Here is a 27292-nt window from a genome sequence, read left to right on the forward strand (position 1 = left end):
TTTGAACCAGGTAACCCGAGAGAAATTGAGTGAATGGGGTAGTTAGAAGGAAAACCTTAGATATAATCGAGTGGATGTACACCTTGAGACCCATATATTCTAACCATGCTGCAGGACAACGTTACGGTAAGTATTTTGTATGAATGATGGCGTGATCATGTGATGTTGTGGAGATGAGAATTAAAATTTTCGTGTTCAGGTTGATAATTGTTGGATTGTGGTAATCGTGAGCGTGAAAATAATTGCGAATTGATGATATTTATCTGGATGGATGTCGAATGATGTGTTGATAGGGCTATTATGTCTCGTGATATGCGGTTATGTGATCCCGAAGCCATGCTAGTATAGTATTGTGATAGTAATGAGAAACACTATTGAATTGCATGTTTCTAGTCATAGCAATCGTGATTTAGATGTAAGGAGTAGATCGAGATGCTATGGGATGCTATGGGATAGATTTTTACATAAGTACAAAGTGTGAGATTTAAGTTAGGATGGGTTAGTATCGATAGTGTGGTTGTAAGAGCTTGGAACATAGTAAATGAATGACCTAGTGCTGAAACACGTTTTGTTTGATTTTACTCTCTAATTGATCTTACTGCCATTCGTTTTCTGTTTGTCGCCTATAGATGAAAATTTTCTGAGAGATAGCCTCGTGAGTTAGTGTTCATTTGGCGTTGGTTTCATGCTTATAGGATATACGAATTAGGAGTAATAAATATTTTAGTGGGCTGTGGTCAGGAAGTTCCTGTGCAGTGATGTTTTGACCAACGATTTTGTAAAAATCCTCATTTAAATTGTATTAATAATTTTTGCATAATTCCAACTCCATCGATCAGAAGATTCGCATATGTTTTCAAATTGATAAGCCACGAAAATTCTTGATGTCTCTATATTAAATGGTAAGTTTTGCAAACTGACCCAAGTTTCGGACCAATTGCTGTCACATACTTGTTTGGACCAACTGAGTTGTAAAATCCTTTAAAAATTGAATTCTTGAGCTTTGGACCTCATTCTTTTTCTCACGAATTATTAACTCTCTGTATGTTATAAAAATGTAATATAACTCAAGTTTTCGTTGAACGGTTATTTATTCGTGATTTTTGGAATTTACCACGTGAATCATAACTTTTAAAATGTGAATTCTATGTTGAGTTTTCATAAAGTTGTTCGATTATTTCATGAGCCTTATTAATGTGAAATTATAGTGTCCTTATATTATGATAGTAGCACACATATTCATTGGTTATGTATCTTAACAAGTGATAAAAAAAAATTAAAGTTTAGTTTATAACATTGTTGGCATGATAGTATGAGTGAAATTGAATAGCTTAATCTGATCCTTAATCGAGGGTGAAATATTTTATACGAGTCCAGTTGTTGCATATTTTATATATGTTTGGCATGTTGTAATATCTCTGGTGTGTTCATCATACTTGTATAGTGGTCGGATATATATAAATATAAAACTATATTGTCATATCTTGGTAAAATTGGTGGCGTTAAATGTTAACTTGACTGTTCTAATATACTCGCGTGAATATTTATAATAATTAAGTTTAAATGTTTACACATGGATGGTAGTAATGAGTATGTCTAAATGTTCACATGTAGGATGTCATCTGGGTTCTAATGTCTTTTATGTGAGTCTGTGTGCCTATAGTTATACTTATTACTTTCATTGCATTAATTTATTCAGTTGAACCTAAACTTATGATATGATAATAAAATAGTGTCGTTGTTCCTTATTGGATATGTTCATAGTTGTATTGTCACGAAATGCTAAGGTGATTATTTTGACGGAAATTTTCTTATGTCAGCTATGTTGGCCAATTATAATGGGATAACCCTTTTATGATTCACATGATATGCGTTGGTTTAAATGATAGTCGTTATAGATACAATTAGTTGCGCCTACGAGTTGCCTAATTATTCAAATCGTGCAAATCAGAGAAGTTGTTCAAGTTGCTAATATTTTACCATAGATAATGTCCTACAAAGTATATGAAGGCAAATGTGTATGTTTAAGCTAATTATGCGATATCTTTTGTTTTGCTGAAAATGAGTTATACTACGTTGCTGGACACAATTGAATGATAAGGTTGCTAAAATGTTAAACACATGTGTGATATGGAAGTAATGTTGTTGTTGTTTTCATGGATCATATGTTGTTACTTTTATTGGGAAATATGTTTTCAGAATTTACATCATGCAAACTGACTAATTCGTGTTGCATAGCTGATGAGTCAAATGGTTTTGATTACATGTTATGTTTTCTGTGGTTTCAAAGTGTTTAAGTAGTGCGTATGTGCAGCATGTTTTAATACTCCTGGTGATTGTTAGTGGTAGGGCGGAATGAATGCGTATATGGATCAATTGTTCGGAATTAGTAATAGTTTTGACTTGAGAGAGGAATTTGGTGGGGTCAATGTTAAAATTGTATGCTGGTATATGTATATCCTTATGGTTGATCTTTCTAAGGTTGTTGTTCTCTAGTAGATAATGCGAACTGTGATAATCTTGAGTTGACCAAAACCCTGGTACTACAACAGCTACTCTGAAAACTTGTTATATAACTTTCGCACACTTAAACCACGTGAATGAATCCTGTATCTTAACACCTTCTACGGTATCACCCTTGTGTCCTAATTTGTTTAGCTTTCAACTCTGTAGGGTGGATCCCTACAATGTACACCCGCGAGACTGTTACATGTCACTTGATCGACTTCAATGAGCATTGTGAGAAACTTTGTCTTTGCCATGGACAAGTATGGCCATAATGGGCACCACAGTACTTAACTAATAATCGATTAAGAGCGTATACCCTTATTGATACTATCCCTGACGGCATACTAAGGGACAGCAAACACTTCTATATGAGAGAGTTGTCCACCCATTGCATGAGGTTATGCCGTGACCCCAATTACTGCGGCGGGGCCAATTACCCGCCCGAGCATACCTTTGACTTTATATCAGGCGACACGAGATACGAATTTTATGCTAATGTACCGATGCCGAAAGTACGATGAACCACCCAAACCCGGACTTTGGGGAAGAGGTGAACCAGGAAGGGAATGACATAGAAGTCACCGAGAATCGAGTAAGCACGACCTAGATCATTAGGTTAGAGCTAGTAACACCATGATCGATCTGTTATGAAACCGTGTAAACCTTTAGCTCCTTTCTTGTTGTTCTTTTAGTTTGATGTTGTGTTTTTAAGTTAAGCATGAGCTAAGTAATAAGTGTTACTTGTTGACAATCAATTAATTCCATAATAAAACCTTGTTTTCGACTTTAATGTTAATCGCAGATCTCTTATCATGTGTTCTTTTATTTACATGTTGTTGACGGTGATTTTGTTGCATACGTATATGAAAGTTGAAAAGAGGTTACGAGGACGTAACCATGTTTTTAGTTGGGTAGGATTGTAAAATCTTAATGTTATGTTGCACTTGTTTATAGATTGTGGTTTGATTAAGTTGATGTTTCGTTGGGTGTACCCATGCAAATGAGTTCTCTATGTTGTGTTCTTACTTATGTTAGTTGGTTGATGTGTAAGAGAAGCGTGTAGTTAAACTACTGGTATGGTGCTCTAATAGGTCGAGGTGAACAACGGTAGTAGGATGATGGAATGATTCGTGGTGATATGTTTGCATGAAGTAAGTTCCGGGACGTAACTTTCTTTTTAGGAGGGTAGAATGTAACATTTTGTTTTATGGGCCTAAGTTAGTTCTTGAGTTCTTATACTAGAAAATCTGTTTTGGTACCCACGGTGATGCTTGGAGGTTTGATAGATGAGCGAACTTTGGGACGAAGTTCATTTTAAGGGGAAAGACGTAATACTCCGTATTTTATTTTACTATTTAAGTCGGGTAATTGTTTAGACGATAATTACGTTAAGTTATTTTACTTGACTCGCGTTGTATCGTAAGATCGAGTTGTTTCGTAAGTTAATTGAGACGGGTTTACATGGAATTCGAGATGTGAGCTAACCCATTTACCCTCGACCCATTGGAGTTTACCCAATAACATGTTTAACCCAACACCCAACATCATGTTTTAACCTAATTCTTAACCTAATTTTTACCCTAACACTACACAACCCTCATCTCACCCGCCTCCCTCTTTTCGATGCACACCAACACACACACACACGATCCTTGCATTTGATTGAAGATTGCTCATCGATTCCAACCTAATTCGATTCCCTGTTTGTAAGTCGATTTCATTCCATTGTTTATACTGTTTTAAAGTCGTCTTTTTCGAAAAGTTTGAAAAGAGAGTCCTGTTTATTTGATGTCTAGTTTATGCATATAAAATCTCATAGTCAAATTCTTTGTGGTTTGTCCTAGGTGATTTATTTATGAACATGTCGCTGAAAAGTCCGCGAATCTGATTTGGTTGTGGAAAATGATTTGAAACCTTAATTTTTATGTCGATTCAGTTATGAGGCTTCTTCATACATAATCTTTGTATAGTCTAGATGATAATAGGATTTGGAATTTCTGAAAAATAATGTTTTAAACTCGTTTTATGAATCAATACTTTTTATGCGACGGTTTCTGTCAGTTTTTGGAAATCAGTCTGGAAACCCTTGATAAGTATGGAATTTGGGAAAAACACGTTAGATATAATTTGTAGCTAAGACTCATGGGGTTCCAATTCAATTGGCCTTGTATCAATTTGATTTTTCTGGAATTAGTTATGTATTTTATTCCGAGTCTGTCATGTGCTGGAAAATCAGGAAAAATCGTGTTTGTTCTTTAAGTTGATATTCCTATTAAGTTATGATGAGTCTAGGTTATGTGCATGATTATTTGATTGAGTAGGTGGTAATTATATATAATTATGTTATGTAGGTGATGGATATGTGAAGGTTCATAATTGATTGCTTGTGTGAGCTTGGATTGCGAAAAGGTAGGGAAATACACTTGACTTATCAGCGTTGTTGTTAAGTTGTGTTGACTTGTTGTGTTTCATATGACCAAACTGTGAACGTTGACTTGTTTCGTGGTTGTTGATTTATGTTATGATTTATATCTTTGGAATGTGGTTGTGATCGATCGTGTTGAGTATGTTATCACAACATTTTTGGTAGGTGGCATGATTTCATTCATTGATATACATATTGTGTTGCATTGTTTACTGTTGCGCATTCATATGCATTGGAGATGGAGGATGTTGTGGTGATGTGGTGTAGTGATGATGATGTTGTGATAAGGCCCAGGCGGGTTCTGCAGGACTTGCCCTGGTGTCCTCAGGAAATGGCGGATCGGCTACGGTCGATATATATAGTCTAAGGGGATCGGTATGGTGGGCGTTCGGGTTATGAGATATGAGTTGAGATGGAGGTGGAGGTGACGGAGGAGCATGCATATCATATTTTGTTGTTTCATTGTATTCCCTACTCAACCTCGTGGTTGACCTGTGTGTATTCGTGAACACGTGACGATCCAAATATTGGGGAGCGGACTTGACGGGTTTATGAGATAGGATGGGAGCTTGATGGGCGTGAGACACTGGATCAGAAGACTTAGTAGCTAGATCATCATTTAGAAGACTTTCACTTTTATTTATGTTAGTTCTTGTAATTTGATGTAAATGAGGTTTTGTAAAAAGTTAAGTTAAAGAAATTATGTAATTTGCCTTGGAGTTTAATTTGTTATTCACTACCTCGGGAAACCGAGATGGTAACAGTCCGGTTTATTAGGAATGTCTTGCTAGAGGCTCCTTTATAAATCGGGGTGTTACACAAACTCCATAGCTAATCCCTTCAGTACCTCCGTCTCAACATTCCTCAAGTCATTCTCTCATCTTAACTTCCTTTAATTAATTTTATCTGTTTTTTTTTTTCGAGATTAGACCTGATCTTCATCATTGTAGGTACAGATCTACCCTCTCTCCCAAAGGTGTCGGTTTTGCAAGGGTACTGGTGGGAGATTTTCTCTTAGGTATCTTCATTTTTCTCCTTTCTCATTTTTAAATTTAATATGATGATTACTGGTTGATTTGGTAAATTGTTTGATTAGTTAGATTGTCCATAGTTTACGATGTTTGAGCTATTTTCAGTTTGAGAATATCCATAGTTATTTGATTTTCTTGTTTTTGCTTTTTTATCGTAATTTCGATGATTAGGTGTTGTCTATCGTAATACCTATAGATTATGATGAGACTGTCGTATATAAGAATTAGTGAGCAAAGACGGGGGACTTCCTTTGTTCTCAGTGGAGGTGGGAATTTGAGTATTCTGAAACTTGACGACATTTGAGTAGATGATAGTGAATGAAGGTGTTCCGTATTGTTTGTTGTACTTATAGGCTCAGCTAGGAGGCACCGATTGTTAACAACGGCCTAATTTTGTGAATAAACATGGTAGGAATGTTAGAATAGGTCTTAAAGTACATAATTCTCTGTCTCATAGAATTGTACGGTAAATATCTTTCTGGTTTAGATCTTTGTGGCAGAATTAGGAGTAGTCATTAGCTCATTCCTGTATTTTAGGATGGTAAGAAATTCCTTTCTCTCTTTTCCAGATTTCGTCTGTGTGATAATAAACTGGACTCTAAAGAAGTGCATTTCTAAGATTAAGATCTTAAAAATTAAACAAAAATATATGCTGCCTGAATGTAGACTCATTTATCAGCCTTATGCAACCATTATGTATAATCAATAAATACAGTGACTATTGAGAGTGTAATTAGTGTTTAATGACCAAACATATTCAGTCAAGTTTATCTTTTACAAAAGGTCAGGATGATTGGTGGCCAGAAGACTAGCTGCCCTGACTTCCAAGTTCCAAATGTGACTTTTCTGTTTTAATGTGGTTAGATTATGTTTTGTGTTCAATTGATTTACCAGCATTGAACTCAAGGATCACAAATAACAATGTTTTTTAAGATCATTGTTTTGCGTATAATGGTCTTATAATATTTATGTGGCTCATTAATTGTAATTATTAAATGAGGCGTAGAAGCTATTTCTTATGCGTCATACAACGCGAGAACATATATATCCTTTGAGTTTAGGCTGCATCATCGCAACCGGAGAGTAAAAGCATGTATTCATGGTGGTGATATAGCCCTATATTGAATTTAGTAAAGGGATAAAGGAGACGTGTGTAAGAAGTTGGGATGCATTGTTGCTTGTTGGGCGGCTCATTTCCTTTTTATAAGGAAAAAGCTGGTAGGAGTTATGGAATTTTAGAGTTGGCTTTTTAATGAGGTGAGCTTATTGTCGCAGTTGGTATTAACAACAAGGTTATCTTTTGAAGAGGGCCATTTTGGTGCTTGTGAGGTGTTGTGTTGTAGCTGAGAATAACAATAACAAGCTTGAACTTGGCAAGTGATTCGTGGAGATAGTAGCTTAGACATGTCTTATATATGGTGATTGTTAGGGAGAAAGGAGAAATATAAATAAGGTTTCTTGACAGTTTCTTATTTTCTTGGCATGATCACAATTCTCTGTTTTTTTTTTCATGATCCGCCTTTACGAGATTTGAAATTAGCAGTGCTTTTTTAGGATATCTAAAACTAGCAGGTGTATTTTTCCCCTGATCAGTCTTTAAAATAGACGGCGTCATCGACATAAGTTGGTGGCACAAGTGACAATGACATTGGTGAAGTGGCGGAATCAGGGAGTGTGATTGTTGAGTTGAGGGAGGGTTGGCAGGGATGCGAGGTGCAGGTAATTGATCATAGTAGTAAACATGAGATTCACGATTGATTCGTAGAGATAGTGGCTTACACTTTTCTTAGGTCTTGTCTCATACATGGGGATTGTTGGGGAGGAAGGAGAAATAAAAATTGGGCTTCTTTGTAAATTCTTATTTTCTGAGTATGATCACCTTTATGTTTTGTTTTTGGCTGTTCCATACTACCTCATACTGTTTCCCTTACACTAAGCTTAATCATTTTATCTTTTATATTGTGTTCTCAGTTCTCTGCTTTCACTAAGAACTCTCTTCTATTGCTTGTGTACAACAAAATTAAGCTTCCGGTATCACCTGTTACACTTAGACTTTGCGGCTGCAAAGCAGTTTTAGCAGCCTGGTACCACAGCCTTGATAAACCAACAGTAATTTTCATACCGCCGACTATGGATATCATTTTACCCCAGATAACCTTCTCCATTTCCTCGTTTTTATCCCCTCCTCAGTCCTTCCTTTTAATTTCCCATGAAAAAATAAATCCGGGTCAGAATTTTGTGTACTAATGATCGCGGGACCCCAGATTTTTTTCGTGACTGCGTATCATACGGTTAGAGTAAGAGCGACGAACACGGTACGATGGTTGCGAGTGTTTGCTGGAAGTAGTGTGTGACTGCTGGTGTTTTTTTTTGTTGCAGACTTATCGTTTTTTTTTTTTTTTTTTTTTTTTTTGGTGGAATGTTAGTAATTTCATTAAGCACAAAAGCTATTACAAGCTATCACCACAATGTTACATCAACTCAATTTTATAGACCAATTGAGTTGAGCCATACACGATTAGCACTAGTAAATATATTATTACATTGCCTTACTCTAATTTGCAACACCTTAAATATTTGAGCTACCACATATTCAGGGTGAGCAATGAGTCCTTTCAACCGAGCCGAATTACGCTGCTGTCAAACATTATAATACACAGCCATGAAAGCAAACAGACAAACGGCAGTCTCTCCTCTTGACCAATGTCTCCTACCTATCCATATAATAGCATTGCCCTTGGGAGTAGGGATATGCAGCTTGGCTGAAATCAGTTCCAGAATAGTAGAGACGTACCTGCATTGTTGAAACAGATGAAGCATACTTTCAGTTGAATTACAACAGATACAGCATTGATCATCTAAACTAACTCCATGTCGCAGCAGCCTGTCCTTGAGGGGGAGGGCACTCCTAAACATTAGCCAATTCAGAAAGCAATGCTTAGGCAAGCACCATGGGTTCCAAACCAAAGTTGCTCACCCAACCTTGTGCTCCTTTTTCCTCAGCCACTCATAGCCCGAGGAAACAGTATACCCTTTCAAGTCAGCAAGCCAAACACATGACTGTAACCAGGTTTAAGTAAATTCTTAGTTTTACAAATATCCTTCCAATTGCCCCCCATATGAGCTTTTGGAAGATAATCATCCCAGGGTGAGCTCTTTATATAAACTTGATGCACCTATTTGACCCATAAACTGTCTGGCTTACTATACACCCACCAAGCTAACTTCCCAACAGTGGCTTCATTCCAGGTCAGGCTATAACGAATGCCCAATCCACCTTCCTTGACAGGGCAGCAAACCTGATCTCATGCTACCATAGGAACTCGAAGATAATTGCTTGTACCATCCCATAAATAGTTTCTGCAAATACTATCTATCCTCCTTAGCACACCTTTAGGGAGAAGGAAAATATTGGTCCAGTAAGTATACAGAGAGGATAACACTGACTTGACCATCAGCAATCTACCCGCATAAGACAATTTTTTAGCTCCAAAACTTCGAATTTTCTCAACAATTTTCTCTATAAGGACCTCACAATCCTTAGTTTTCAACTTCCCTGCTGTAATGGGAACACCTAAATACTTGAAAGGCAAGTGCCCCTCAGTACAGCCAGAAGCAGCTATAATCTGATCCTTATCAGCTCTTTTAACACCATTGAAATATATATTAGACTTCTGCTGATTCATATGGAGACCAGAGGCAGCAGAAAACATAGCAAAAGATCTCAGAAGTACCATAACATACTTTGTGTCCCCCTTTGAGAATAAAAGCAAGTCATCCGTAAACATTAAGTGACACAAGTTAAGCCTAGCACACAGAGAATGATATCTGAAGTCCATAACAGTAGTAGTTAAATGCAAGACTCTAGATAAATACTCCATGGCTATAGTAAACAGGAGAGGAGATAAAGGGTCTCCCTGTCTAAGGCCTTGTTTCCCCTGAAAGAACCCAAAAGGTTCACCATTTAAAACCAAAGAGTAGGAAGCAGTGGAGATACATTCCATGAGTAAATGAATAATCTTGGGAGGAAAGTTCAGTGCCTCTAACATCTGATTCAGAAAACTCCAGTTAACTGAGTCGTAAGCCTTCTTGAGATCAACTTTAATCAGACATCTAGGAGACACAGAAGCTCTATTATAGAGTCTAATAACATCTTGACAAACCAAGATATTCTCAATAATATTACGCCCTTTGATAAAACCACCTTGACTCAGATTAATTATGTCAGGTAGAACTTTAGCCAAACGAGTGCAAAGAATTTTAGAGATTACTTTGTACATGAGGTTGCAGCAAGATATAGGACGGAATTGGGTCACATTCTCAGGCAGGTTAACTTTGGGTATAAGGGTAATGAAGGTGTGATTAAGCTGCTTGAGAAGAGCACCATTAATGAAGAAATCCTGCACAGCCTTGCAACAGTCATCCCCAACCACAGTCCAGGCATCCCTGAAGAAGCCACTGGAGTACCCATCAGGTCCAGGGGCCTTATGGGTTGGGATAGAAAAGACAGGATCTTTAATCTCTTGGTTAGAAACAGGTTGTAAAAGGGTGTCCCAATGTTCAGAGGTACAGACAGCTCCTCGTTGAACAACAGCAACATTAACAGGTTGAACAGTAGTAGCCTTACCCAGCAGGTTAGTATAAAAATTCAGAAAAGCTTGTTGGATAAGTGCAGGATCAGAACAAACAGTGCCATGCTCATCTGCAATTCTCAACACCCTATTCAGGGACTGTCTTCCCCTAATAGCACTGTGGAAGAACTTAGTATTGCTATCACCATCCTTTAACCAGGTAGCCTTAGATTTTTGAATGAGAAAACTATCCCTGGCAACCTGCAGGTCCTTATATTCAGTAGCAGCAATTATTTCAGCAGAAATAAGAGCAGCATCAGTAGGGTTATGTCTTAGCAGTTCCTGTATATATTCCAAATGCTGCCAAGCTCTAACAGCCTTATGCTCAACAACAGCAAAGAGCTCAGAATTCAAACTTTGCAGAGGTTTTTTCAGGATCTTCAATTTCCTAACCACTCTGAACATGGGTGAACCATAAATCCAATTTTTCCAAGTATCCTGTACAGTAGAAAGAAACTGAGGCACACCACTCCACATGTTAAAATATTTAAAACATTTCTTCTTATTATGAGGGCTCAAAGAATTCTGAATGAGGCAAGGGGTATGATCAAAGTAGCCTTCCACCAGAAAATGAGCAGAGGCATCAGGTCTCTGAGCAAGCCACTCCTTGTTAACCAAAACCCTATCTAGCCGACTATAGACTCTAGTAAGAGGCTCCTGCTTGTTGTTCCACGTGAAGAAGGAACCAGTTGCAGGACTATCTTGAATGTCACAGTAATCCACACAGGCCTGAAAGTCAGTCATTTCCTCTTCTGTACTATTACCTCCAAGCCTTTCAGCAGGTTTAAGTACAGTATTGAAATCTCCACACACAAGCCATGGCCCCTGAATATGATCACTGAAGTGTCTAAGTCTATCCAAAAGAGGCTTCCTCTCACCAACTCCATTAAAAGCATAAACAATAGTGCAATAAAAGGAGTATCCAGTACCCAATTCATCCACCAACATATGTATGAATTGAGCATTATACTCAAGGAAGTGAATTTGATACATTCCTAGTTGCCAAAGTACCCAAATTCTACCTCCTTTATGCCACTGTGTATTAGTGGACACACACCAACCATCACAAACATTAGTACTAATTCGATTTAGAGATGAAGGTTTAACCTTCGTCTCAAGGAGGCCAAATAATCCAACTCTATGCTTATGTAGAAACCATTTAATATGCTTTTGCTTAGCAGGACTATTTAACCCCCTTATGTTCCACACGCCTATCATTGAGAACCACCCCCCTCAGGGAGTACTACACTCTTCTGCGTTCCAATACCAACTTTTGGGGTAGCATTATTAAGTGCTTCCAAGAAAGATTGGTTCCCAAACTTAACAGAATTAAAACCCTTATCAATAAGTTCTTGTCTACTCAACCTTATCACAGCCCTAGCAGGGGTAGCCATCTTATAAGTACCATTTTTAGACCATTGCACCGGAAAATCAGGCTGTTTCTCCACAGGGGTAATAAGGGCCCCTGTTGGAGTAACAGGTTTTGGTGTATGAGGTTTAGGTGCTGCTGGTGCAATCTTCTGAGTGGTCTTAGGGTTAGCTACCTTAGGAGGAACCTTTGGCTGCCATTTCTGAGTAACCTTGGGTATGGGCTTCTGCTTTTTCTTCACACAAGCCTGCCCCTCATGACCGATGCCTCCACAAACCTTACATGAGATGGGATTCCATTCACATACAATCTTAACAACCACTTTTTCCCCTTTCTCATTCAAGAAGGTGACCTTATCAGCAACTGGCTCACCAAACGGGACATCAATCATTACCCGGGCACACTCCAATCGCGTTCTATCCTCTGTAGCACCATCACAACGCACAAAATCCCCCACAAGACCAGCAATTTTAGGTATACATTTCCCCCAGAACTTGAGTGGTAAATGCATCAATCGAATCCAAACTGGTACAACAGTGACAGCACTTTTGGTCAGAGGTTCATTGCTAGACCAACGTTTGACAACCAAGGGCTTGTTGTCAAACAAATAGTGTCCCTGCTGTAACACAGCTTCCTGGTCAGCCTGTTTCCCAAATCGAACTAAGAAAACACCACTAGGGAGGAATGAAATACGATCAACATAATAAGATGCCCATAAACGATGGATAAACCCCTCCACCACATCCCATGGCGGGTTTGCCCCCAGAATATAGCAAATTACAGAGTTTTTCCAAAAGTCAAGCTCTACCTGTACCTCCGCTTCAGAAAATTGCAGCATATCAGGCTCTTTCACGATGGTTTCCAAAACTTGCTTATTTTTCCCTCTGTTCTGAGTAATCCATTCTTCAGCTTCTTCATCAGTCACAAGGTCGTCTAAATCCAGAGGTTGAAGGTCAACTGGGTTAGAGATTTTAATGACAGACGAAGAAGGCCCAGCAACAGTAAAATCTAGAGGTAAGACTCTATTTTTGGAATTTTTTGTATGTGATGAAGACGATGAAGATCTTCCTTTATTTTTGGAAACTGTCATGGCTGCGTAACAAAAACTAGGTTAATTCAGGTGCTTTTTTTTTGTGGTTTTTAGTGTTTCTCTCTCTCTTCATTCTCTCTCTTCAGTCATTTGGTAGTATGCTTAATTTTCATTGCTATTGTACTGTTGTTGCTTGTTCGATCTGCAGACTTATCGTTATTATTGGGTTTGCTTAATTATTGCCATTCTCTTAGTTTTTGAGTTGTTTTTTTAGATTTAGTGCGGTGCTTGGGTTTAAATGAATGGCGTCTTTAACCTATGTTAGGAGGTTTTCGTGGGTAGGAGTTAGAGATTTTTGATCAGATTTCCGAGGTTTCAGATTTAGTTTGGTGCTTGTTAATTTGTTTTTGTATTGATTTCTCTTGGCAATTGACTTTTGAATGATTCATTTTGATTTAATTGGGCGGTGGTGTTAATTATTTTTGCCTTCCCAAATGATGTGATAAGGAATCTTCCTAATTATCGGGCTTACTCATTGCGGTTCACTTTCGTGATGCAAGAAGAGGGCAATAGCCCTTCACTAGACAGGAGTGGTTATTTTTACTTTTTTCTTCCTTTTTGAGGTATGGAGAATTAGATTGTGCAGAAATTTTGGAAGATTGTTATAGGTTTATGGATTCATTGCATTGATGTTGTGGCATGGTTCTCTTGCTTGGGTTTGTTGAGAATATCTAAAACAAAGAAAGTTATGAACCTTTTTAAACTCAAAAATTATGACTTGTTGATGTGACCATAATTGGCGCATATTTAGCCCCCGAATTAGCCTTGTTTCCATGCTTTTTAGTGCTTATTTGGGTCATTTCTTATCTTTAGTTCTTTGTTTTGCATATTCTTTGAGATTTTGATCCCTTGGTAGGAAAGGAGTAAGAATCTTGCATTTTCATGGCAAAACGAGACCAAATTGATCGAAATCAATGACCAAGCATCAAGGAGAGACAAGATTAGAAGGCCTTTGTACATATCATAGTAGAAGAGCAATGTTGAGGAAAGATCCTTGAGTCCCCAAGGAAATTCCCAAGGAATTTATGAAGAAAAGGGAAGAAAAGAAGAAGTTACTATCTTTGATCGACAATCCGAGCGGATTGTCAACAATCCGCCCGTCCGGCCTCTGCGACAATCCGAGCGTCTCGTGCGAGAATCCGCTCGGATTCCCCTCAACAATCCGACCGGATTCCCCAGAATCCGCTCGGATTCCACCGCCAAATCCGGCCGTCCCGACCTTATTCCGGCCGGATTTCTTCACAAAGACGGATTGTCTTCTTCAAGCTACGAAAAGAGAAGCCCTTCTCTCAGAAAATACCGGGTCCTCCTTGCTCAACTTAAAAAGTGTAATTACTAGTTTAGTCCTTAGTTAACCCTAATGCATCCTCCCTAATTTTCACTATAAATACCCCATTAGGCTAATTAGAGGAGCATGTTCTTCTTATCAATAATTAGTGTAGTTAATATCAATCAAATCTCTCTTCAATATTGTAATCAAGTATTAATCAAGTTTTAATCCAAGTTTTAGTTCTTTAATCTCTCTTTTGTTCATCCTTTATTTTGGGTAATTGAAGATTATTTGGGTTATTATTGGGAGATTGACAACCTCTCAATCTAGCATTCAAGTACTTCTATTATTCTTGCTTTATTATTGGAATCATTAGTAGGTATAATCTCTTAATCCCTTTTTAATTATTGTTAATTACTTTCATTTATTCATCATGTTTCATATTGTTGGTATGATTGACAACCTTGCTAGCATGATCAACATGATAATGAGTGAGTAGTCTCTTAGCTAGGGTTAATGGTTGATTAGGGGAAACCAACATGGGGAATGATTCATGCTTAAATTAATATGCTTTCATGTTTTATTTGCTTGCTTGTTTTGATCTCAACTCATGCACATGTTATATTTGATGAAATGCTAAGCCTATGAATCCTTGCATTTACTATCATCTCCTATCTTTTCAATGAGACTTGTAAGACATAACCCAACTCGAGTCTCATTAGACCATGCATGTTGTTGAGTAGGGAAGATTAAGTCGACTTGTAGGTGTTGTACAATCTAATCGATTCGGCTCCGGGACCCAAACTTTCCTAGGATTGTAAGATATAACCCAACTCAATCCATCACAACAATAATTGCTTGCTTATAATTTGAGAACATGTTTGTATGATCATATCCCATGATTCCCCTATAATCCCATGACACCCTAGTGCCTTTAATCAATTGTTTACACCCCTTTTTATTCATCTTGCTTGTTTATTTTCATTGTTATTCTAGTTTAGTAACCTTCTACATCAACCCAATTTGTGACACCCCTTAGACACCACTAGTTACAATAGAAATCTCATTTCAACTCCCGTCCCTTGGGATCCGACCTTTACTTGCCTCTTTACTAATTGTAGAGTTGCTTGTTAAGCTATAAATTGTGTTTTGATTCGACCGTGACCAACGAACACATCTTAATTTGTGAACACCTAGCGGGATCGCACCAAAAATGGCGCCGTTGCCGGGGACGTTGTTTGTTTGACTTAGATTTCTTTTTATTGTTATTAGTTGTGTCTTTCTTCACCTTGAGGAAGTAAAACTCCTCAAGGTTTGTTCTAATTGTTTTTGAGTTGTTTGATATTTTGCATGTCTAGAAGGTTACAAAGTGATTTGTTACCTTTTGACCGTGAAATCGAAAGAACCTTGACGAACAATAGGAGACTTGTTAGGAGGAATTTGAGAGGTGTTGGTGAAGTTGTTCAACCCACTAGTGAGTTTGTCAATCCTTTCGCAATAGAAGGAGAAGAAAACCCATTACACAATACCCCACAAAATCCGCCTACAATGCCAAAATTCTCGTCACACTCACTCCACCGAGGAGAATCTACCGAATGGTACTCCTACACCGCAACATCTCACCGGAAATTTTATTGCCAAGTCCGCCTTCATCCAACTAGTTGAGAGGAGCCAATTTGGGGGGATGCCTAGTGAGGATCCTCATTCTCATATGGAAACCTTTTGCGATTATTGTGATGCTATCTCTCAAACGGGCGTGACTCAAGACCAAATTAGATGGGTCTTATTTCCTTTTTCCTTAATCGGCACCGCAAAGCAATGGTTGAAGGGCCTTGATAAGGCCACCCTTGGAATAGATTCTTGGAAGAAGTTGGCTCTAGCTTTCTACAAAAAATTCTACCCACCGGAAAACACCAACATGCTAAGAGCTCAAATTACGGGTTTTAAGCAAAGGGATGAAGAGTCTTTGTATGAAGCTTGGGAGCGGTTCAAGGAAATTTGTCGCTCATGTCCTCACCATGGACTTAGCGAATGATTTTTGGTACAACAATTTTGGAATGGTTTATATGAAGATTCTAGGAACATTCTCAATATGGGATCGAATGGGATGTTCACCGAGGTTGATGACAACCAAACTTGGAGCAAAATTGAAGAGATGGCAATCCACAATTCACAATATAGTAGGCCTCGCAAGGCTACTAGAGGAGGAAAATATGAAGTGGACGCCGTTACTCAATTAGGTGCCCAACTAAGCTCCCATATCGATACAATCAACTTGAAGTTTGAACAAGCTATGGCTAGACTTGAGGAAAACTTAAAATCATCGAAGTATCATGTCAATGCCATGACGGCATCCTCATCAATCCCAAGTGTGATATGTGAGAATTGTGGAACTTTGGGTCATGACCCAAGTGAGTGTAGGGGAACAACCGAACAAGTGAATGCTTTTCAAGCATATAAAAGTGGTACCCCTTATTCAAATTTTTACAATGAAAACACCAAGTTCCATCCAAATCTCTCATACAAAAGCCAAAATGTTCAAAACCCTCAAACAACATACACTCCACCACCCATGAGAAACCAAAATCAAAGACCCTTTTACAATCAAAACCAAGGTTACCAAAATCAAAATCCATACAATCACCAAAATGACCAAGGCTTTGATGTCCAAAAAGCGGTCCTCCAAATGCAAAAGAATCAACAAGAATTTTTCACCCAAATGCAAAAAGATAGCCAAGCAAAAGAAACCACCATCAACAACATTCTAGCTCACACCAAGATGTTGGAAACACAATTGACTCAACTAGCATCTTCAAGCTCACAAAGACAAAAGGGGCAATTACCACCTCAAAGTAGTCCCCCTAGACATGAAACGGTTAGTGCCATTCACTTGAGAAGTGGTACAAGGTATGAAGCACCAAAGAAGCAAGTTGAGGATGAAGTTGTGGAAGCTAGTGAAAAGGAAGAAATTGTGCAAAACTCCAAAGATGGAGAATCATCAAAAGAAGAAAGTTCAAAGAAAAATGAAGACAATGCCAAAGAGAAGGAGCCCATTGTGATTAGACTTCCTTTTCCAAGTCGTCAAGCCAAGCCCAAATTTGATGATCAACTTGGAAAGTTCATGGAAATTGTGAAGAATTTAGAAGTCTCAATTCCTTTCACGGAATTAATCAATCACGTTCCGGCCTATGCGAAATACATGAAAGATATCCTCACAAAGAAGAAGTCAATCCGGAAACTTGAGACTATCGCCTTCACTAAGGTGAGTAGTGCAATACTTCAAGGGAGTTCACCTCCAAAGTTAAAAGATCCGGGAAGCTTCTCAATACCGTGTACCATTGGCGACACGACGATCAACAAAGCCTTATGTGATCTAGGGGCTAGTGTGAGTGTCATGCCGTACTCGGTAAGTAAAAGGTTAGGGATGGGAGAGCTTAAATGCACCAATATCACACTCCAAATGGCTGATAGATCGACGAAGACACCGTTAGGGATATGGGAAGATGTCCCCGTGCGAATTGGGAAGTTTTTCATCCCGGTGGACTTTGTCATTGTTGATATGGAGGAAGATTCCAACATTCCAATCATCCTAGGAAGACCTTTCCTACACACCGCCGGTGCGGTGATTGATGTGAAACATGGAGAGCTCACTCTAGAAGTGGGAGATGAAAGCATAACTTTTAATCTTGACAAGACTATGAGAGCTCCTCGTTTGCATGAGCCATGTTTCATGATTGATCATTATAGCCGAAAAGATGAAAGGAAGAAATCGGAACTCCAATGGAGGAAGAAAATTGAAGATGCTCCATTCAAAGAGCAAGTGAATAGTAACAAGGAGAGCTTGCAAAGCTCATCAAAATCAACCAAGGAAGAAGAGGATGGCCTCATTGGCCAAGAGAAGAAATTGGGAGAGTTGTCTCCATCTAAGCAAGAGATTTTCAATGATCAACTCAATGAAGTTTGTGGTCTTTGGGACGACGAATTTGAAGGGATTTTTAATCCCTACATTGGGCATGCCATCGATCATGATCAACAACAAAGGCCACGGTCTATTGAGGACCTCTACCATAATAATGAACAAGCTTTTGATTACTTCTTCAAGGTGTTGAGCAACATCAACAACACCTTGAACATGCCCCCTTGACATCTCATCGAGAATGAGAGTTTGGTGGAGTCCTCCCTAAACCACCACTTGTAAATATTTCTAACTCCCTAACTTACATTTCAATTCTTGTATTGCATTTTTGTCATCTTTGGATTTTTATTTACTTTGATCAAAATAATTGTCATGTAAGAGAGAAGTGAGGGAGGGACTAACAATTTCAATTGATGTGTAGTGCCTTACCTTAGTGTGGGGATGGCAATTGCCTAGGCTATCCTTGCCTTAGTAGTGCCCCCACAATGAAGAACACAAGACTTGAAAGAAAGAATGGAAGAATGATAAAGGGGATGCGCTGTGCACGGGTGGAACTGAATCCGTGTACATAGGGGAAGAATCCGAGCGGATTCCAAAGAATCCGCCCGTCTTATGCAATCCGAGCGTCCTGCGCAGAAAGACGCCGTCTTGAATCGAGCTGAATTTCGAAATTTTCTTGATCTGTTAAAGAATCGAGCGGATTTCGAAAATCCGCCCATACTGAAGAATCCGTCCGTCTTGTGAGAAAGACGCCCGTCTTTTGGTGAGGAAAACAAGCAAATTTTCTCGGGACAAATCCGTCCGTCTTTGGAAAAATCCGCCCGTCCGTGTTCAAGTAAATCGAGCGGATTGTACCAAATCCGCCCGTCTTTAGGCGAGTTTTTGCAAAGGTAGAAGAAGCATAATCCGCACGGATTGAGCCTAATCCGCACGGATTGCTCCTGCAGTTTTGAAATTTTCGGTCTCTTTAAAACCCCTCCCACCTTCATTCATTCATTCATTCATTCATTCATAAACACTACCCACAACATCAAAACCCTCATCCTCTCCATCATAAAAACAAAAACCCTCAACAACATTCACCAAAATCAAATCAAACCATCCTTCCAACAACAAATTAATCACTCCATCTTCAACAAAAATCAAAACCAAGAACAAAATCTTCAACCTTTGAGTCGATTTTTGTTTTCATAAAGGCAAAGCCTTTCACCTTCAAATCGATTTGGGCATACTACAAATTGAAGATTTTTCACTCTTTTCTTGGTTAAGCTCATCAATGGCAAGGACTAAGGGAGCAACAAAGGCACCAAAGGCTAAGGCACTCTCACAAAGGCAAAAGGCTCTTCAAACAAAGAAAGCTTTGGCTATGGTGGTGGCAACACCAAACTTGGAAGTGCAACAACAACAACAACCTTCTATGGGACCATCAACATCTTCTACTCCGGTAATTAATCAACTTTTGCATTATCCGGAGGTAACTTTTATTTCCGATACCCATAGAAATACCTTTGTCAAGTTTGCTATGAAATCTATTCAATCCACCAAATTCATATGTAAAAATGCCTTGGAAAAATTGGGTGTTCTTGAACAAACAAAAGCCTTTTTCAAAGCCATGGGGTTGAAGAAATTGTTTGAAACAAAGGAATTGACATACCCCTCCCTTGTCTTGGAATTTTTAAGTTCTTTGAAAGTCACCAAAGTTGAGAATAGAGAAAATCTCGAGTTTCGTCTAGCTAATGTTAGTAGACGCATTACCTTTACGGAATTAGGTGAAATTTTGGGTCTTAGTGATGAATCGAGTTATCTTAAGAATTATGGAAAGTATGACCCCGAGCCTCTTTGGGAGGCAATCTCCGGGAAGAAATTTGAGGATTTTCATGCATGTCGTGCTCTTTTGGTCCATCATCCGGGCATAAGAGTATGGCACAAGGTTGTGGGAAATACCATAATTGCTAGGAAAGACACCAATCATTTCACAAGACTTGATTTTATTCTCCTTGAATCGGCTTTGAATCGGAAGAATTCACACCAAGCCTTACAATTCTTTGAGGCTATTGGTTGATAGATGGCTCAATGTTGATAGTGGGAAGAAGGGCACGACCGTTATTGTCAATGGCGGCCTAGTCACGGTCCTAGCTAAGCACTTTGATCCTAATTTCAATAAGGATAAGAAGTACAAAGCAAAGGAAGGTGGCCATCTTATTGATATGCATATTATGATTAACAAGTTCAAGTGGGTTGCCCATAACCCCCTTGACACTGAGTATGGATGGCTAACTAGTGAAGCTAGATCGTTCACCTTGCCCTCGAACATTTGTCGCCTAAGTGTCCACCGGACCAATTATCTACTTCCCCTTTCCGAAGAAGCCGAGTATATCATTCAACAACAAAAGGGTGATCTTGAAACCCCCTCCTCTTCCATTGTCATACCACCTTACCCCTTTGAGTATGAAGAGTTCAAGCCGGAAGGAATTGAAATTGGGAAAGACTATGTGACTCTTCTCATGCAAGCAATGCACAAGCAAGCCCATGAAGATCGGAAAAATGCGTATTTGGCTCAATATCCACCCCTCCTACATCTAGCTAGGCAAGGACTCCTTGATCCATCTTGTCCTTTGCCTTGTAGGGCGGATAGAGAAGTCTTATTTCCGGGTGCATCTAGGGACGTGGTGGGAGACAATGAGGTTGTTGGAAATGATGAAGAAGTTGATGATAATATTTAGGAAGATGCAAGTGAAGATGGAGAAAGAAATGGTGAAGATGATGATGAACAAGATGAGGAAGAAAGTGAAGAAGCAAATGACAAGGAAAGTGGCAATGTGACCACTTCTCATGAGGGAAGTGGTGATGATGATAGCATGATGGAAGACTAGCAAGCCTTGGAGACTCCTACACTCCCATGGTTTGTCTATATCTCTTTGTATTTTATTTCATTTTGATCATTGTTGGAGTAGTCCTAGCAACATCAAAGGACTCACACCTCGGTACCATTGAGGTGTTCTTATTCTATTGTTCCTATTTGTAAAATCCAAAATGACAAATTAGCTTCATGCATAGCATAGTGTATGCATGAACTATACCCATCCTTTGACATTAGCAATAGTGTCTTACTTGGTTTGGGGAAGTTAATGCATACGCAACGGGAGGTAATCTAAATTATCCTCTCCGTCATAACAAAAACCATGCATCATGTAGTGTAGCTTAGTATAGATTGCATTTAGTATAGAAATCATGCATCATCTTTGCATAATTTCCATCATTTTGGCCATTGAGGACAATGCCCATATTAGTGTGGGGATGGGAATTCTAACATTTAACTCTTATTCAAAAAACCCATAAAAATTGAAAAATCTCAAAAATTGAAAAAATTGAAAAATCCAAAAAACAAGTTCATTTCCTTTGTATATATTGTCTTGTATATATTGTGTTTGTTTTATCCTTATTCACATTGATTGACTACGCCACATCCGAGACATGAGGATATTGAAGACCGCATGGTATGATCTTTCCAATCTCCTTTTTCCTCTTTATGTTAATGACTATGTGGCTTTATTTTGATTGATGCGGTATAACAATGTGAATCTAAGACTTGCATTTAGATTATATGTCATATTAGTTGATAGAATCATATGCATTAGGATGTTTATATGTTAGTTGCATCATGGCATGTAGTTGCATGTTAGAAAAATTTTGTGAAACCGTCTATTTGGGAAGCTTGACAAGTGTATATAGGCCCTAGTAGATGCTTTTTCTTCTTAAGACTTTGCTTGTTAGAATGCTTGTAAAACACCCTAGGATGTGTCATGCTAGTATCCTTTGACCCATGGATTAAGGCCTAGTCAAGAGTACCTTGTGGTGTGATAACTCCTTGGCTACCGTTTATTCCAAGGTGACCCTTGAAACCATGCATCCATCATCCATGTTCTACCATATTTTTGTCAACAAAAGGGAATGGGCACAAAAAGAAATCAATTTGAGTTCAATGAAATGAAAAGTGAAAGAAAGTTTGCAAAAATGCATCAAATGAAAAGAGGAGCAAAAATAGAACTCCTAAGCTTCAAATACAAGGCACCCTCGTTACTAATTGGGGTGACTTTGAAAATGTTCAAAAAGAAATGCAAAAAGTTGTCAAGTGTTGAAATGCCAAAGATCAAAAAGAAATGGCAAATAAAGTGTTCTCAAATGTAAAATGCCACAAGAAATTGGGGGGAAAAACAAAAACAAAAGCAAACTCCCAAAATGAAACTCAAATACTATCGATCCCTTTTCCATCTTATCCATTTTTGTGCATGGTAGAGAGGGGACGACCCTTCTTCTTGTCTAGGCAAGAGGGGGAATTCCGCGATCCTCCAGTGTTTCTAACACCATAGGGACTACTCTTGACAAAAGCATTTAACGATTGAGGACAAAGGTACCCTAGCTTGACACAACTTGGAGGTGATTTATTGGTATCCTTCTAGGCTTAGTAGTTTGAACAAATTGCATCTATGAAGGATTGTGTACCCTTGAATTGCTTCCCTTGTAGGTAATTTCCGCCACTTAGATGAGGAAAGTGGCTATTCTTTTTGTAGATGCATCCATTATGTGTTTTTGTGTGCTTAATGTTTGGATGTGTCGCCATTTTGGCAAGACCCACCTTGCCTTGCAAGAAGACATCCTACCTCATGGTTGTCTTGTTGTGAGTTGAAGGGGCGGAGTGAGACCCGCTAATTGTCTCATATCGGCTATATTATTAGGATAGGTTAGTATTGGTCCTAGTCTTTGTCACCTCTTTACTCGGGACGAGCAAAGGTTCGGTTTGGGGATATTTGATGTGACCATAATTGGCGCATATTTAGCCCCCGAATTAGCCTTGTTTCCATGCTTTTTAGTGCTTATTTGGGTCATTTCTTATCTTTAGTTCTTTGTTTTGCATATTCTTTTAGATTTTAATCCCTTGGTAGGAAAGGAGTAAGAATCTTGCATTTTCATGGCAAAACGAGACCAAATTGATCGAATTCAATGACCAAGCATCAAGGAGAGACAAGATTAGAAGGCCTTTGTACATATCATAGTAGAAGAGCAATGTTGAGGAAAGATCCTTGAGTCCCCAAGGAAATCCCCAAGGAATTTATGAAGAAAAGGGAAGAAAAGAAGAAGTTACTATCTTTGATCGACAATCCTAGCGGATTGTCAACAATCCGCCCGTCCGGCCTCTCGCACAATCCGAGGCGTCCCGTGCGAGAATCCGCTCGGATTCCCCCTCAACAATCCGACCGGATTCCCAGAATCCGCTCGGATTCCACCGCCCAAATCCGGCCGTCCCGACCTTATTCCGCCCGGATTTCTTCACAAAGACGGATTGTCTTCTTCAAGCTACGAAAAGAGAAGCCCTTCTCTCGAGAAATACCGGGTCCTCCTTGCTCAACTTAAAAAGTGTAATTACTAGTTTAGCCCTTAGTTAACCCTAATGCATCCTCCCTAATTTTCACTATAAATACCCCATTAGGCTAATTAGAGGAGCATGTTCTTCTTATCAATAATTAGTGTAGTTAATATCAATCAAATCTCTCTTCAATATTGTAATCAAGTATTAATCAAGTTTTAATCCAAGTTTTAGTTCTTTAATCTCTCTTTTGTTCATCCTTTATTTTGGGTAATTGAAGATTATTTGGGTTATTATTGGGAGATTGACAACCTCTCAATCTAGCATTCAAGTACTTCTATTATTCTTGCTTTATTATTGGAATCATTAGTAGGTATAATCTCTTAATCCCTTTTTAATTATTGTTAATTACTTTCATTTATTCATCATGTTTCATATTGTTGGTATGATTGACAACCTTGTTAGCATGATCAACATGATAATGAGTGAGTAGTCTCTTAGCTAGGGTTAATGGGTGATTAGGGAAACCAACATGGGGAATGATTCATGCTTAAATTAATATGCTTTCATGTTTTATTTGCTTGCTTGTTTTGATCTCAACTCATGCACATGTTATATTTGATGAAATGCTAAGCCTATGAATCCTTGCATTTACTATCATCTCCTATCTTTTCAATGAGACTTGTAAGACATAACCCAACTCGAGTCTCATTAGACCATGCATGTTGTTGAGTAGGGAAGATTAAGTCGACTTGTAGGTGTTGTACAATCTAATCGATTCGGCTCCGGGACCCAAACTTTCCTAGGATTGTAAGATATAACCCAACTCAATCCATCACAACAATAATTGCTTGCTTATAATTTGAGAACATGTTTGTATGATCATATCCCATGATTCCCCTATAATCCCATGACACCCTAGTGCCTTTAATCAATTGTTTACACCCCTTTTTATTCATCTTGCTTGTTTATTTTCATTGTTATTCTAGTTTAGTAACCTTCTACATCAACCCAATTTGTGACACCCCTTAGACACCACTAGTTACAATAGAAATCTCATTTCAACTCCCGTCCCTTGGGATCCGACCTTTACTTGCCTCTTTACTAATTGTAGAGTTGCTTGTTAAGCTATAAATTGTGTTTTGATTCGACCGTGACCAACGACCACATCTTAATTTGTGAACACCTAGCGGGATCGCATCACTTGTACTGGTTGAACATGGGATTTAGTTGATAATCGCAAACTTGGAGTAGCAAATAGGAAAGAAGTAGTGTATACATATTTGGAGTTGTTGATAATATGTTGCTTGTCTCCTGATCACAATTTGGCTCTCGAAAAATTATTATTTTTAGTCGGACTCTAAATATGTAGTCTCTTCGTTCCGGCCATTTGTTTACCTTTACATTTAGGCACAAAAACCGAGGAAATAGGAGGGGACCATTTGCGGTTGTATCTAATGGATGACAAGTGGACAATAGTTTACTTGGATGAGCAAATTACTTTTACAAAACCACCCGAATATTGAAAGGTAGGCAAATGAAAGAGACACCCAAAAACGGAATAGGTAATCAAATGATCGGGACAGAGAGAATATACAGCGAGTATTATATGATTATCTAATTATCTGAAAATCATTGGTTATACTCTGAAAAAGTTGTCTTTGGTGACTTGGTGAAATTTCATTTCCTATTGCTCAAGGTAGCCATAGTACTTCGTAGTTTGTAATATTGAACTCTTGCCACAGGGAACAGTTGGGAGTTTGATCATTTGCTACTTGATTCATTTTCCCAGTGATTTTGACTTGTTAGTTGCGTATCTCGTAATCGTTTGTTCTTGTTTATGAATTGCATTCAGCCTGGTCCAACTCACATTGTTTTTGACTCGTCATGCTCTTGGTAATTAATTACTTAATTTTTTAGGAGTGTTCGACACCTCTTTTCCGAAAGATGAACATGAAAATGCTGCGGATGCGAGTCTCAGTCGAAGTTACCCAATTAATGTGAACGTTTTCAGGTGGGTTCTTCAAAAAGAAATTGTAGAAAACGCATGAGAATATAATATGGCTAACATCTCTCATTTTGTAAGTTTTACACTCATTTTATTCCCTCATCTTGATGCGTAAATTTTGTTCTAATGTGAACTGCTTTTGCCTTGGGCATTGTGAAAATATCATGTTCGTTAGTACTTGAGCAAATTTTATGTTTCAGGTCAAACAAACCTGAGATAATTGCATGTCACTGTTTGGCCAGTATAGTGCTGAGAAATGCGGATGGTCTAACCAAAAAAGCTGAGTGTGCATGACCAGATATTAAACAGGTAATGATAAGTCTTATTACCATTATTAAATGTGTTTATTAAGGAATACTTGTTACTAAGTAATGAGCATACCTCACTTATACAAAATTAGGCTATCTGTTTATTACCAAGATTCACGTTCTGGCCTAGAAGTTGTACCAAATGTTGGTGAGCCTATCTTTAAACCACTGTCCGAATCACAACAATATAGTTAAATTATTAAAATTTTCAATGGAAGATTGTATTTCTAGCTTCACTTGGGTTTGTGAAAAGCATGTTGTTTAAGAACCCCGAATATTTTTTTACAAATAGATTAGAATTACATTGTTTTAGATGAGAGAGAGCTTGTCCTCTCATGCTCGCATAATTTTGATGAAACTTTTTTCTATAGAAAAAGTATTAGCTCATAATTGGAGTTTGTCTGAGTATGTTGTAAGAGGTATTGTTCTTACAAAAAACACTACTCTATTGATTGATATAGGATTCTACTAGAATTTTCATGATTAAGGGACTTGAAAAATGAAAAAGGAATAATTAGAAATCACCTTGTATAGGTTGATAATATCTCATAGAAATCATACATATATCCCTAAAGGTCATTTTCTCGTGAATTCTAGAACGAAAAAAGTTTCATCAGGGATTAATTGGTTCTCAATGTTAGTCTTGATATTAGTAAAATCTTTTACTTGTGAATTCTAAAACAAAAAAGTTTCCCTAGGGATTAACGAGTGGTTATAGTTTTACTTGTTTTGGCCTTGTTATATCATCAAATTTAGATACGCACTAGCTAATATGAACAGGCTTATAGCTTTCCACTGTGTCAGCATGCAGGTCGGAATGAGCAACGGGCAGTAACTTTCTGGCATCAAAGATGCAAACAAGTGTGGCGGTCCTTGAAAATGAAGGTTCATGATTGCTATCCGGAAGTTGCTGCCTTGTAATGTGTGATAATGACCTTTAATATTATATATGTGATACACTCGATCAAGACCTCACAACCAACATGTATTACGTATCTTGTAACTTTCAACGATTTAAGCAAAGTGACTATTGAACCCTACACTTGTGCTCCTTATACTGTAAGGTACTAAGTTTAATAGTTTATCGGTCATCGATGTAAGGTCTTGTATTGTTGTTTAAGTGATACTAATTTCAATTGAAAAGATAGGGTTACGAGTGATTTGTATTCCGTGTTTACGAATAGTATGAAAAAATGCAACCAATGTAAATGGTTCACTTTTCATTCTCCTTCTCAAACGTAACCTTGGGGTTATAAGCTTCTTGACAGTTTGTTGATCATTTAACATAAATGGAGCATATTTCACATGCACGGATAATTCCGCTCTTCAAAGTCTTCAATAATTGAGCTTGAATCTGTGTTCCGGTTCGAA

General features: G+C 38.2%; 1 long non-coding RNA gene, 1 other non-coding gene and 1 pseudogene across 3 annotated transcripts; 2 read left to right on the forward strand and 1 right to left on the reverse strand.

Moving 5' to 3' along the window:
- LOC141633408 (alanine aminotransferase 2-like) overlaps positions 1-27292 on the forward strand; it is a 44399-nt pseudogene that overhangs the window by 12667 nt on the left and 4440 nt on the right.
- Positions 5751-27116, forward strand: LOC141633398 (uncharacterized). 2 transcript variants are annotated; one of them, XR_012538181.1, is made up of 5 exons: positions 5751-5801; positions 5884-5951; positions 25526-25619; positions 25814-25922; positions 26733-27116. It is a non-coding gene; the product is annotated as an uncharacterized LOC141633398 (long non-coding RNA). The 2 variants fall into 2 exon arrangements; XR_012538182.1 differs by having other exon boundaries at positions 5890-5951.
- Positions 16243-16349, reverse strand: LOC141634615 (small nucleolar RNA R71). Its single transcript, XR_012539342.1, has one exon. It is a non-coding gene; the product is annotated as a small nucleolar RNA R71 (small nucleolar RNA).

Source organism: Silene latifolia, chromosome Y, assembly GCF_048544455.1.
Source record: "Silene latifolia isolate original U9 population chromosome Y, ASM4854445v1, whole genome shotgun sequence".
NCBI classification, from domain to species: domain Eukaryota; kingdom Viridiplantae; phylum Streptophyta; class Magnoliopsida; order Caryophyllales; family Caryophyllaceae; genus Silene; species Silene latifolia.